This window comes from Phyllobates terribilis, unplaced genomic scaffold (genome assembly GCF_046119375.1).
Source record: "Phyllobates terribilis strain yellow unplaced genomic scaffold, ASM4611937v1 Scaffold_659__1_contigs__length_869699, whole genome shotgun sequence".
Taxonomy (NCBI): Eukaryota; Metazoa; Chordata; class Amphibia; order Anura; family Dendrobatidae; genus Phyllobates; species Phyllobates terribilis.
The window spans coordinates 779,568-790,210 of NW_027363419.1; the positions used below are offsets into that span (position 1 = coordinate 779,568).

At 40.3% G+C, this 10,643-nt stretch overlaps 1 protein-coding gene across 2 annotated transcripts in view; it reads right to left on the bottom strand.

The window, feature by feature from the left end:
• LOC141235421 (uncharacterized) overlaps positions 1-9,497 on the bottom strand; it is a 50,656-nt gene extending 41,159 nt beyond the window's left edge. The window contains exon 1 of one of the 2 annotated variants that reach the window (XM_073668104.1): positions 9,121-9,497. The gene's annotated coding sequence lies outside the window, so the exon portion shown is untranslated. Of the gene's footprint in view, positions 1-8,149 lie in introns of both variants that reach the window. The other variant, XM_073668105.1, reaches the window with a different exon arrangement.
• Positions 9,498-10,643: the final 1,146 nt, after the last annotated feature.

Genomic DNA, 10,643 nt, shown 5'->3' on the forward strand with positions numbered 1-10,643 from the left:
GCCCATGACATATGGAAATGTAGACCTGGTGCAAGAGGATGTAATGGGAATATAATACATTAGTGCAGCAAAGGATGTATTGGGTGGATATAGATGGAAAAGGAGGTGTCATTGGCCTTACATAACAAGGAGGTATAGTGGCAGAATAAAGATGCTGAACTGGTACCACGACCATAAACCTGAAAGCAAATGAATGGCAAGCGCTCAGGATAATAGGACTTGAAAAAAACCCACCAAAACAAGAAAACAAAAATGTATTGAAATAAGCTTCAACACAAAAACTTTTCAGGTTTAGCATTTTTTGACTAATAGAAAATCCCTTTAAACACTTAGTGACCAAGCCAATTATGTCCTTAATGACCAAGCCTAATTTTACAATTCCGACAAGTGTCACTTTATGAGGTAATAACTCTGGAACGCTTAAACGGATCCCACTGATTCTGAGAATGTTTTTTCATAACATATTGCACTTCATAACAGTGGTAAAATTAATTCGATATGACTTGTGTTTATTTGTGAAAATAATGGAAATCTGGCGAATATTTCGCAATTTTCAAACATTTAATTCTTATACCCTTAAATCAGAAAGTTATGTCACACAAAATAATTAACAAATAATATTTCCTACATGTCTACTATACATCTGCATAATTTTTTAAACTTAATATTTTTTCTTAAGAAGTTGTAAGGGTTAAAAGTTGACCAGCAATTTCTTATTTTTCCACCAAAATGTACAAAACCATTTGTTTTGGGACCACATCACATTTGAAGTGACTTTTGGGGGCCTATATGACAGAAAATACCGAAAAGTAACACCATTATAAAAAGCTGCACCCCTCAAAGTCCTCAAAACCACATTCAAAAAGTTTATTAATCCTTCAGGTGCTTCACGGGAACGAAAGAAATGTGGAAGAGAAAAAAAAGGGACATTTTACTTTTTTTCACAAAAAAAATTATTTTAGCCCCAGTTTTTTTTATTTTCACAAGGGTAACAGCAGAAAATAAACTCCAACATTTGTTGCATAATTTCTCTTGAGTACACCGATACCCCATATATGGGGTAAAACTACTGTTTGGGCACATGGCAGGGTTCGGAAGGGAAGGAGCACCATTTGACTTTTTGAATGCAAAAATAGCTGGAATCAAGAGAGGACACCATGTTCCATTTGGAGAGCCAGTGATGTGCCCTAAATTTTTTATTTTCACAAAGGTAACAGGAGAAAATGGACTCCAAAATTTTTTGTGAAATTGCTTCTGAGTATGCCGATACTTCATATGTATAGGAAAACTATTGTTTGCTTGCACAGCAGGGCTCGGAAAGGAAGCTGTGATGTTTTGGAAAGCAGACTTTGAAGGAATGGTCTGCGGGCGTCATGTCGCATTTGGAGAACCCCTGATGTGCCTAAACAGTGGAACCCCCCACCTCACCCCAATTTACCACATTTTGGAAACTAAACTCTTCAAGGTATTGATCCAAGGTTATAGTGAGTTTTTTGAACCCACAGCTACTACACAGAACTTGATAACATTAGGTCGTCATATTCAAAAAATGTTTTTTTCATGAAAACATACATTTAGCCAGAAAATGTTTAATTTTTACAATGGATAATAGGAGAAAACAGACACCATGATTTGTTATGCAATTTCTCCTGAATGCCATATGTGGTCAAAAACTTCTGTTTGGGTACATGGCAGGTCTAGGAAAGGAAAAAGCACCATTTGTCTGTAATAGGTTATCAATGCCCTGTCGCATTTGGAGAGCCTCTAACTTGCAAAAACAGCAGAAACCCCTCCACAAGTGACCCCATTTTGGAAACTAGTCCCCTCAAGGAATTCATCTAGGAGTGTAGTGAGTAGTTGAACTCATAGGTGCCTCACAGAGTTATAACATTGAGATGTGAAAATATGACATTTTTGTGGTAAAAAAGTAGTTTTTGTATTTGTTGCAAATTTTAAGGTATATAAGGGTTAATAGGTGAAACTGGACCCCATAATTTATTGTGCAATTTCTCCCGAATGCGGTGATGCCCCATATGTCATCAGAAATTAATGTTAGGCCACACGTCAGGAGTGAGCAGGAAGGAGCGCTATTTGACTTTTGGCACACAGATTTTGGTAGAATAGTTTGCGGGCGACATTTGCAGAGTCCCAAAGGTGCCAGAACAGCAGAAAAACCACAAAAGTGACCCCATTGTAGAAATTATACCTCTCAATTAATTAATCTATGGCTGCAGTAATTATTTTGTAACATCCACGCCAGGCTCTTTTCTGGAGAATTGCAAATATGCCAGTTTAGTGCCCATACATTGTGCTCCCATACATTGTGCCCAGCTTAAGTGAGCACTCTCTACTAAAGTAATGTCAAACATATAGACGTTTACTGCTGTTTTGGCACAGTAGGGCTCAGGAGGAGGCACTTGGATTTGGGAGTGCAGAATTCACTGGATTTTATTTGAGGGGATGGGAGCAATCGCTTTTTCAGAGCCTTTGTTTAATCAGTAACGTGGGAACCCCCTATAGTTCCAGTGACAGATGACAGACCTGAGTGGGTGCTGGTTTTATGCGGGATAATTTAGCGTTTTTATTGGTAACATTTTGGGTACATTATATTTTTCTATCGCTTCCAGGATAAGGCTGGGATCACATTCTTGTGTTCTACACTGAGCACTTGCGTCGGGTTTCCGTTTAAATCCCACAAAAATGCAATTCAGATGAAACCCCCAACGGAACCACCCACCATAAAGAGGCAGAAGGAGACAGTTTGGAGTCCGTTTGGCGTTGGCTCCAGTGGTATCCATCTTTTTAGGCATGCACAGATCTGTGGTTGCCCACACTTGTGCGCTAAATAGATGCCTAAAATGATGGGACCTCGCCGAAACAGAGACCAGTCCAAAGTGTCTCCATCTACTTCATAAGTGAGTGGCTTCATCTGGTGTTTTGTCTGAATCGCAGTTTTGGGGAATTTACAAGGAAACTCCAATGTCAGTGCTCAGCTGAGAGCGCAGAACAAATGTAAGCCGAGCCTTATTCTGATTTTTGGGAAGCAGAATGAAGAAATAGACAGCAGTTCTAAAATAGTTATTTTTATTTTTGCGCCATTCGATGTGATAAGGCAGATTTATTCTTTGAATCGATGCAATTTCAGCTATAACAGATTTATATTGTTTTTTTTTACGATTTGCTATTTTTTTACACACTAGAAACATTATTTTACAAAAATGAATTTGTTTTTGCATCGCTATATTCTGAGAGCTGTAACTTTTTTTATTTTTTTCCCGAATGAGCCATATTATAGCTTATTTTTTGCCGGATGGTTTGGCGTTTTCATTTATACATTTTTTTTTTTTTACATATCACTTTTTGATCGCTTTTTATTCACTTTTTTGTCGGTATGATGAAAAAGCGACATTTTTGGCATGTTTTTAATTATTATTTTTTACGGTGTTCACCATATGGAATAAATAACATGCCAGTTTTATAGAGCGGGCCATTCCAGATGCAGCAATACCAATTATGTGTGTTTTTTTGTTTATTTTTGTTTTATCGCAAACACTGCGTTTTGAGTGGCGAAACACATTTTTGTGATTTGTGTGCACTCTAGCGTTTGTTTTTTTTTACATACTTTATTTTACTTTTTGTCTCCAAGTCCCACTGTGGGACGTGTATAATTTCAGTTTGATCACTGGTTTCATACACTGCAGTACTCGTGCACTGCAGTGTATGACGCTGTCAGTGTCTCATTGACTGTGCCTGTGAGACCCAGCTTATAGCTTTTGTTGGGTTTTTCAGCGTCACAAATCTGCAGGAAAATCTAATCTCTGGCAGGAAATCAGCTGCGTCAAAAACGCAGGTTTTGCTGTGTTTTTTGCAATGTTTTTTTCACTGTCCTGTCACTATTTATGCATGTACATAAAGTTCTGTAAAAAAAATCATTCTATGTTGCCATCAAAAATGCTGAAAAAATGCTGATGCAATTTTTGGTGCATTTTTTCGGTGTTTTTTTCACCACCCTTTAATTCATATGGGTGAAAAAACGCTGACATGCTCTATTGTCAAGACGAAGATGAGATGCCAGACCCAACAATGCTTGATTGCTATCAAAGCAACCTGGGCTTCCATAACACCTCAGCAGTGCCACATACTGATCGCCTCCATGCCACGTCACATTGATGCAGTAATTGATGCAAAAGGAGACCCGACCAAGTATTGAGTGCATTTACTGAGTATATGTTTCAGTATGACAACATTTTGGATTTTAAAATAATTTTTCAAGCTGGTGTTATAAAGTATTCTAATTTACTGAGATAATGACTTTTGTGTTTTCATTGTCTAAGCCATAATCATCAACATTAACAGAAATAAACACTTATAGATCACTGTTTGTAATGCCTCTATATAATATATGAGTTTAACTTTTTGTATTGAAGAACTAAAATAAATTAACTTTTTAATGATATTCTAATTTAGTGAGATGCACCTGTATATCACTTGTCTACAGGACATGTTCAATAAAGTTATTTTTTTCACCAAAAAGGTAGCAAAAGTGCAAGAAACACGCAGGGTTGTGTTTTTTTCCAGCATTTTTGCATTTACTCATTGCTTTCTGTGATGAAAAAACGCAGCAAAAATGCTGAAAGAATTGACATGCTGCAGATTTCAAAAGAAGCAGCAGTTTTCCAATTCAATCAGGAAGAAAAGCAAGTGTCTGCATGAGATTACTGAAATCTCATAGCTTTTTCTTGGGAGTAGCACAGGGCCCAGATCCTACAGCTTTATAGCATAGAGCCTGCTTGTGGCCTCACACTCCTTACCTAAGTAATTCTTAGGGCGCAGGTAGACGGAAATATAAATCGAACAGAGATTGGAAAGCAGAGCACAGACTGGCAGGAGACTCTCCGACCCGAACATGACAGCTCCTTAGAAACACATGAAGCTGTCACGCTTGGCTCGGGCGTCCGCTGGCCAGTCCGTGCACTGTGTTCTGATCTCGGTCTGTTTGACTGTTACTCGGGTGGCAGGTAACCGAGGCAACGAGCTGTAATCTGTAAAAGTAAAAATCCTTCCATATTTGAGAATTTAAAAGACATTTAAAAAGAGTTACATTGCAAAGTAGCTTGTTGTTACAAACAATTTGCAACTTTAACCATTTAAGAACTTTAGACAGCTTCTTTAGATAGTTATACAACATATATTCAGGAGAGGCGTCATCAGGGCTGTGGAGTCAGTAAGCCAAACCTCCGACTCCTCAATTTCCATGACAACAACTCTGACTCCGACTCCCTCATACATGGCTCATGTTTAAGTGATAAATTTACTGTAGCACAGATTCATCTCAGCTAAAAGTCTAGACCCTTAGATCAGGAATAGGACAGACATTTATAGGACATTTCATAACTTTCCCAAATTCTTATGAAAAAAATATTCCCCACAAACTGCATTAAACTACTGTGCCCAATTTAATGTACATTTTAGGAGATGGAGTCAGACTATTTTATACCGACTCCAAGTTTGACTCCACCAAAATGGACACCGACTCGACTCCACAGCCCTGGTGCGGTACATGGGGTGCGGTACATGGGGTGCGGACTGTACGTGATAGAGCGCCACAAAGGAGGGGAAGGTAAGGGGAAGGTAAGCACTCCTTAGTAGAATTGAAGATACATGGAATTTTTACTGTAGACAGTGAGGGGGAGAGGTATTTATGGGCACAGTATGGAGGGAATATAGTGTGGGGAGGGATACTGCAGATGGGGACAATTTGGAGGCTACAGTTTATAACGCAGGTACAGTGTGGAGGGTGGACAGTGTATAGACCATAATTGTTAAGGGGGGGTGGTTTGACTGTTTTGTTCATAAAGAAAGCCAGTGTGGCAGGCATAGTTCATGGGGAAGGGATGGGGTGGCATAATATATAAGGGGGAACGGTGGGGAGGCAATATTTTATAGGAGAGGAGGTCATGTATCATAAGAGGGACAGTGCGGGTGTCACTTTTTGGGGCAGAAAGCACAGTGAGGAGCAATTATTTATTTAGGGCACAGCATGGGCAGCTATTTTTATTTTGTTGGCATTATAATGACACTTTTTATTTTTAAGGGCTCTGTGTCAGGATGTGCTGCCAAATTCTGTAGAAGAGGGACGTCTGCGGAGACGAGCTATAGCGACGTGACCAGATGAAGAAGAAGAGGAGAAGAATGACAATCAGAGGAGATTTCACCTATGATGTACCGGGATCTAAGGAGGCATTTACACTGGTCAATCGCAGCACTTAAATGACCACTGACCGGTTTTATGAAGCCGATTGGCAGTCATTTATTAACCTGTTCAGACTGACCAACTGCACCTTCATGTGCAGAAAGCCATCCTTAATATGATATCTCTGTGCACATAGAATAAAAATGTACTTGGCAGCTCGTTTACACTGGATGATCTGCTGCCGAGAACAATGATATTTAAGTAAGCTGAAAAGGGTATTCCCATTTCCAAGACCCTATCCCAATATGTAGTATTTGTAATAATTATAGTATGAGCAAATACCTCTAATTAGAAATATAGTATAGTTTTTCTGATTTGCTATGTCCTTTCTTCAAGTAGAACAATGATATTTAAGTAAGCTGAAAGGGGTATTCCCATTTCCAAGACCCTATCCCAATCTTTCCTCATGTGCAGGGCATTGCAGGACCTTAGGTATCCACGGTTATGACCGCTAGCGGCAAGCTGTCACTATGTCAGTAGTCGTAGCCATTAATACCTAAGGTCCTGCAATGCCTACACTTGAAGAAAGGACATAGCAAATCAGAAAAACTATACTATATTTCTAATTAGAGGTATTTGCTCATACTATAATTATTACAAATACTACATATTGGGATAGGATCTTGGAGATGGGAATACCCCTTTAAAGGGAATCTGTTCCATATTTGACCTTTCTAAACTATTAATATGGGCATACAGATTATAGACTGCTGAGGAGAGTGATACCTGTATGTCTCATATCAGATGCCTTGCTGTTGATAAATCATCTTTTATTACTATATATAAATGAGTTCTTCCAGGCTATGGGGAGGATGCTGCCTGCCTGGAAGAAAATGCTGCCTCCGCACTTTATGTCCATGTTTCTCACTTCCCATCAGAGTCACTCAGTACCTGTGACGTCGGCTGCTCGAGAGGAAATCTCGCACATGAGGATTACTGTTCTCTCCGCAGTCTTCCATCCTTCTATAGACACAGGCATGACTTTGTGTGGTTGTCTACCAGGAATATCAAGTTGAAGGTTCCTTTCTGGAAGCTGGGGCCAAGATTTATTGGTCCCTATAAATTAACCAACGTCATTAATTCAGCAGCGTTTCGTCTTGAGCTACCTCAGGCCCTTAAGACCCACAATGTGTTTTACAGGTCTCTACTCAAGAAATATGAAGAACCTCTTGAGTCCTCTCCCCTGCCGCCGCCCCAATCATGGTTGATGGTAATTTGAAGTTTCAAATTTCGAGTGCTGTGGATTCTCGTCTCCAGCGTCGTTCCCTACAGTACTTGGTGCACTGGAGGGAAAGGATGTGGGTTTCGGCATAAGAGGTGAATGCCCCTAGGCTAGTTAGTTTGTTCCACACCTCTCATCCTGAGAAACCTGGAGGACTACATGGAGGCCTTTAAACTATATGCAAGCAATTTTACAGTGTGAAGGTTTGTGTAGGGTCCATCATGCTGTGTGGGGGCACAGTGTGGAAAGATGTGGGACCAATATATTGCATGTATTCCCATTATACTGCATGGAGGGCTGTGTGGGTGTCACAGTTGTGGGATTATAAAGTGTTGGGGTCACAATACTTTTCCAGGGCAGTTGAGGAGTGGGGTACAGTGGGGCCTTCATACTTTACGAATGCAATGAAAGGGGAATGTAGGGCTTTAGTAGGAGAGAAAATTATAGGGCACACAGTACCACACAGTAGGTGGTGATGTATTATACTGTATGGACTATGGGGGTGCATTATACTTGTGAATACCCGGGGTCTTCCGTGGGCGTAATGCTACTCAGACAAGGCAGAGTGAGGATAACACAGTGTGGCAATACTTTATTGAACCACAAAGTGGACAATAAACACAAAGAACAGTCCCAGCAAATACCCAAGATGGTACAACATTACACAGTCTTACCTTCCTTCTCCGCCCACCTGGGATAGAACATCTGCGAATTTGGAGACTTCCAGGGCCGACTACCTCAACCAGTGGCCCCCAGCTTCTGGCAAGCCCCCACAGAGACAAGGTAGTGGCAAGTTTAGGAATCTAGCAGTCCATCGAGGTACAAGGCCAGGAGACTCAAGGTTCCCACCCTCACCTCTCCGAAAGTTTCCATGGGGCCAGATGACCGGCGGGTCACAATCTGGCTTCTCCGAATGTCTCCATGGGTTGCAGGCAACTGGTGGGTCCCTCCTGGAAACCCCAAACAACATATCCATGGGGCCAGGTGACTTCCTTGTCCCACACTGGTCTCCCCAAAATATATCCATGTCTCTCTGATGGTCAATGGAGCAGATCCGAATCTTTCCAGTCAGGGCCGATACCCTTAGGCTAGAATCATGTAAAATCCAAATCTGTGTCTCTTTGGATGCCATGCTAAACATCTACTTTCCTAAAGGATGTCTCTCATTCTCCTTGTAAAGTCTTTTTGATGCTCCTTGATTCTGCCTGCAGCACTATAGACATCCCTGTTTATATTTACATCTGTGTAAGGTCATCAGTCACAGGTAATTAATTTACATAGTTGGTATCACAGGGGCTATGGTAAATAAACATCTAGCTGACTTTTAGTACAATTTGTCATTAGCATAGTAAATATGATTGTTTCCAAACGAATAGAATTCAACATTCAGCGTTATACAAATACTGGTCTGTGTTAATCAACTAAAGAAGAACACAGGTTAAAAAGTCAACATAAAAATAAAGGTATACTGCTTTTGCCATCAGAAAGTATGTCTGGCATAATTAAGATTTTACGCTGTGTAGTCACATTGCTCCCCCAATCTTAATTAGCCAGACATGATAGGATCCCAATCATCCTTCTCCACTTATTGGAGACAGTCCATCAGCATGTCTTTAAGCACAGACACGAATGTAAGAGGTCTCACCTTCATGAGAACAAAACTTTGCATCATCCAGTTTCCTCAGAGTATATTCCATGTCCTCCTTGCAAATAAACTCCACGCGCAATTGACACGAACAGACTGGTATTCATTGCATCCACACATACCGTCCTCTGCATCCTGTGGTTCCTGAATTAAATCCGATGAGTGTCGGTCGCTTGGTATTCAATCCGTTAAAGCTGGCACAGCTCCTGTAGTTGCAGTTTCTTATTGCTGCTGTATATCCTGTCCAGTCCTCCTCCCAAGGTGTTAAAGACGGGAGGGGATCTCGCTTCTTCTCAGGTAGACGAATTAGAAATAAGGATTTCCTATAGGTATGACGCTTCAAATAAGACACTCACTATAGACTGTCTCAAGAGAATGATTCTGTTTATTTTAAGATGTAATGTAATTATATACCCCAATCAACGTGGGTTGTGCTTTGATACATGCTATGAGATTATGTAAATAATATGTTATCCTTGGCGTAAAATAATTAAATAACAGGTGCTTGTCAATACATCTGCAGGATATTCATGATGTATGATACTCCCAACATCCTTTCTCACTGATAATACTGAATACAGTCCAGGTCATGGTGAACTTAGGGAGTTTCCTGGTGGTGATATATTGGGACTTTATTTTGTGTACAGACATAGGACAAGTATGATAATTATAAACCAATGAGCCAATTCTTATAAAGGTCATGAGAACACTACAAGAAAACAGAACAAACAAAAGTATTGCTAAATAAGGATTATCTGACTGAAAAACAAGTCTTCTTAAAGGCAATGATTTGAAGCTGAACCATTATTTTAACAATTCCCCTCTTTTTATCATCTTGTCATACTGTCTGTCCCTCATGTCCCTACCTAAATTCTAGGCCTGCAAATTAACCCTACTTCACGCCATCACGGGGCTTACCCTCCGTATGTAGTGGGATGCCAGTCCTACTGCGCATCCGTTCAAATTAATTTGTTATCAGACCCACTGTCCCTTACTTTCCCTACCATTTTCTGAGTATAGTTGCTATATGTATAGAGGGATTGTCAGGTATATGTCTACTTTAATATAATAGACTGCTGTGTATATACAACTACAAGTTATATGTTCGGTATCTTTGAGTAAATAGTAGCTGAGAGTTTAGCATCTATCAGGTTCCATCCTCTGCTAGTAGGATTTGCTTTTCAGACCAATGGCTTTGCGCAGAACATACAATCCGATAAGGCTATGTGTCCACGATGCAGAAATGAAGCAGAAAATTTCTGCAGCATTTCTGCATCTCCCTGGCAGAAAAAACGCATGCAGACTGTGCATGGGTTTTTCCTGCAGAATACATGCGGATCCACATGCGGATTCACTTGCGTTTCCGCATGCAGATTGACAAGCGCTTTCCATGCGATAGCATCACTTGGAAAGCGCTTGACAACTAGGTCACACTGTATAAATCCATGCAAACAGCATGGATTTATACAGTGTGAACCGTAAAAATTAAAACAAATAAAGCTATACTCACCCCCGAGGCCCCG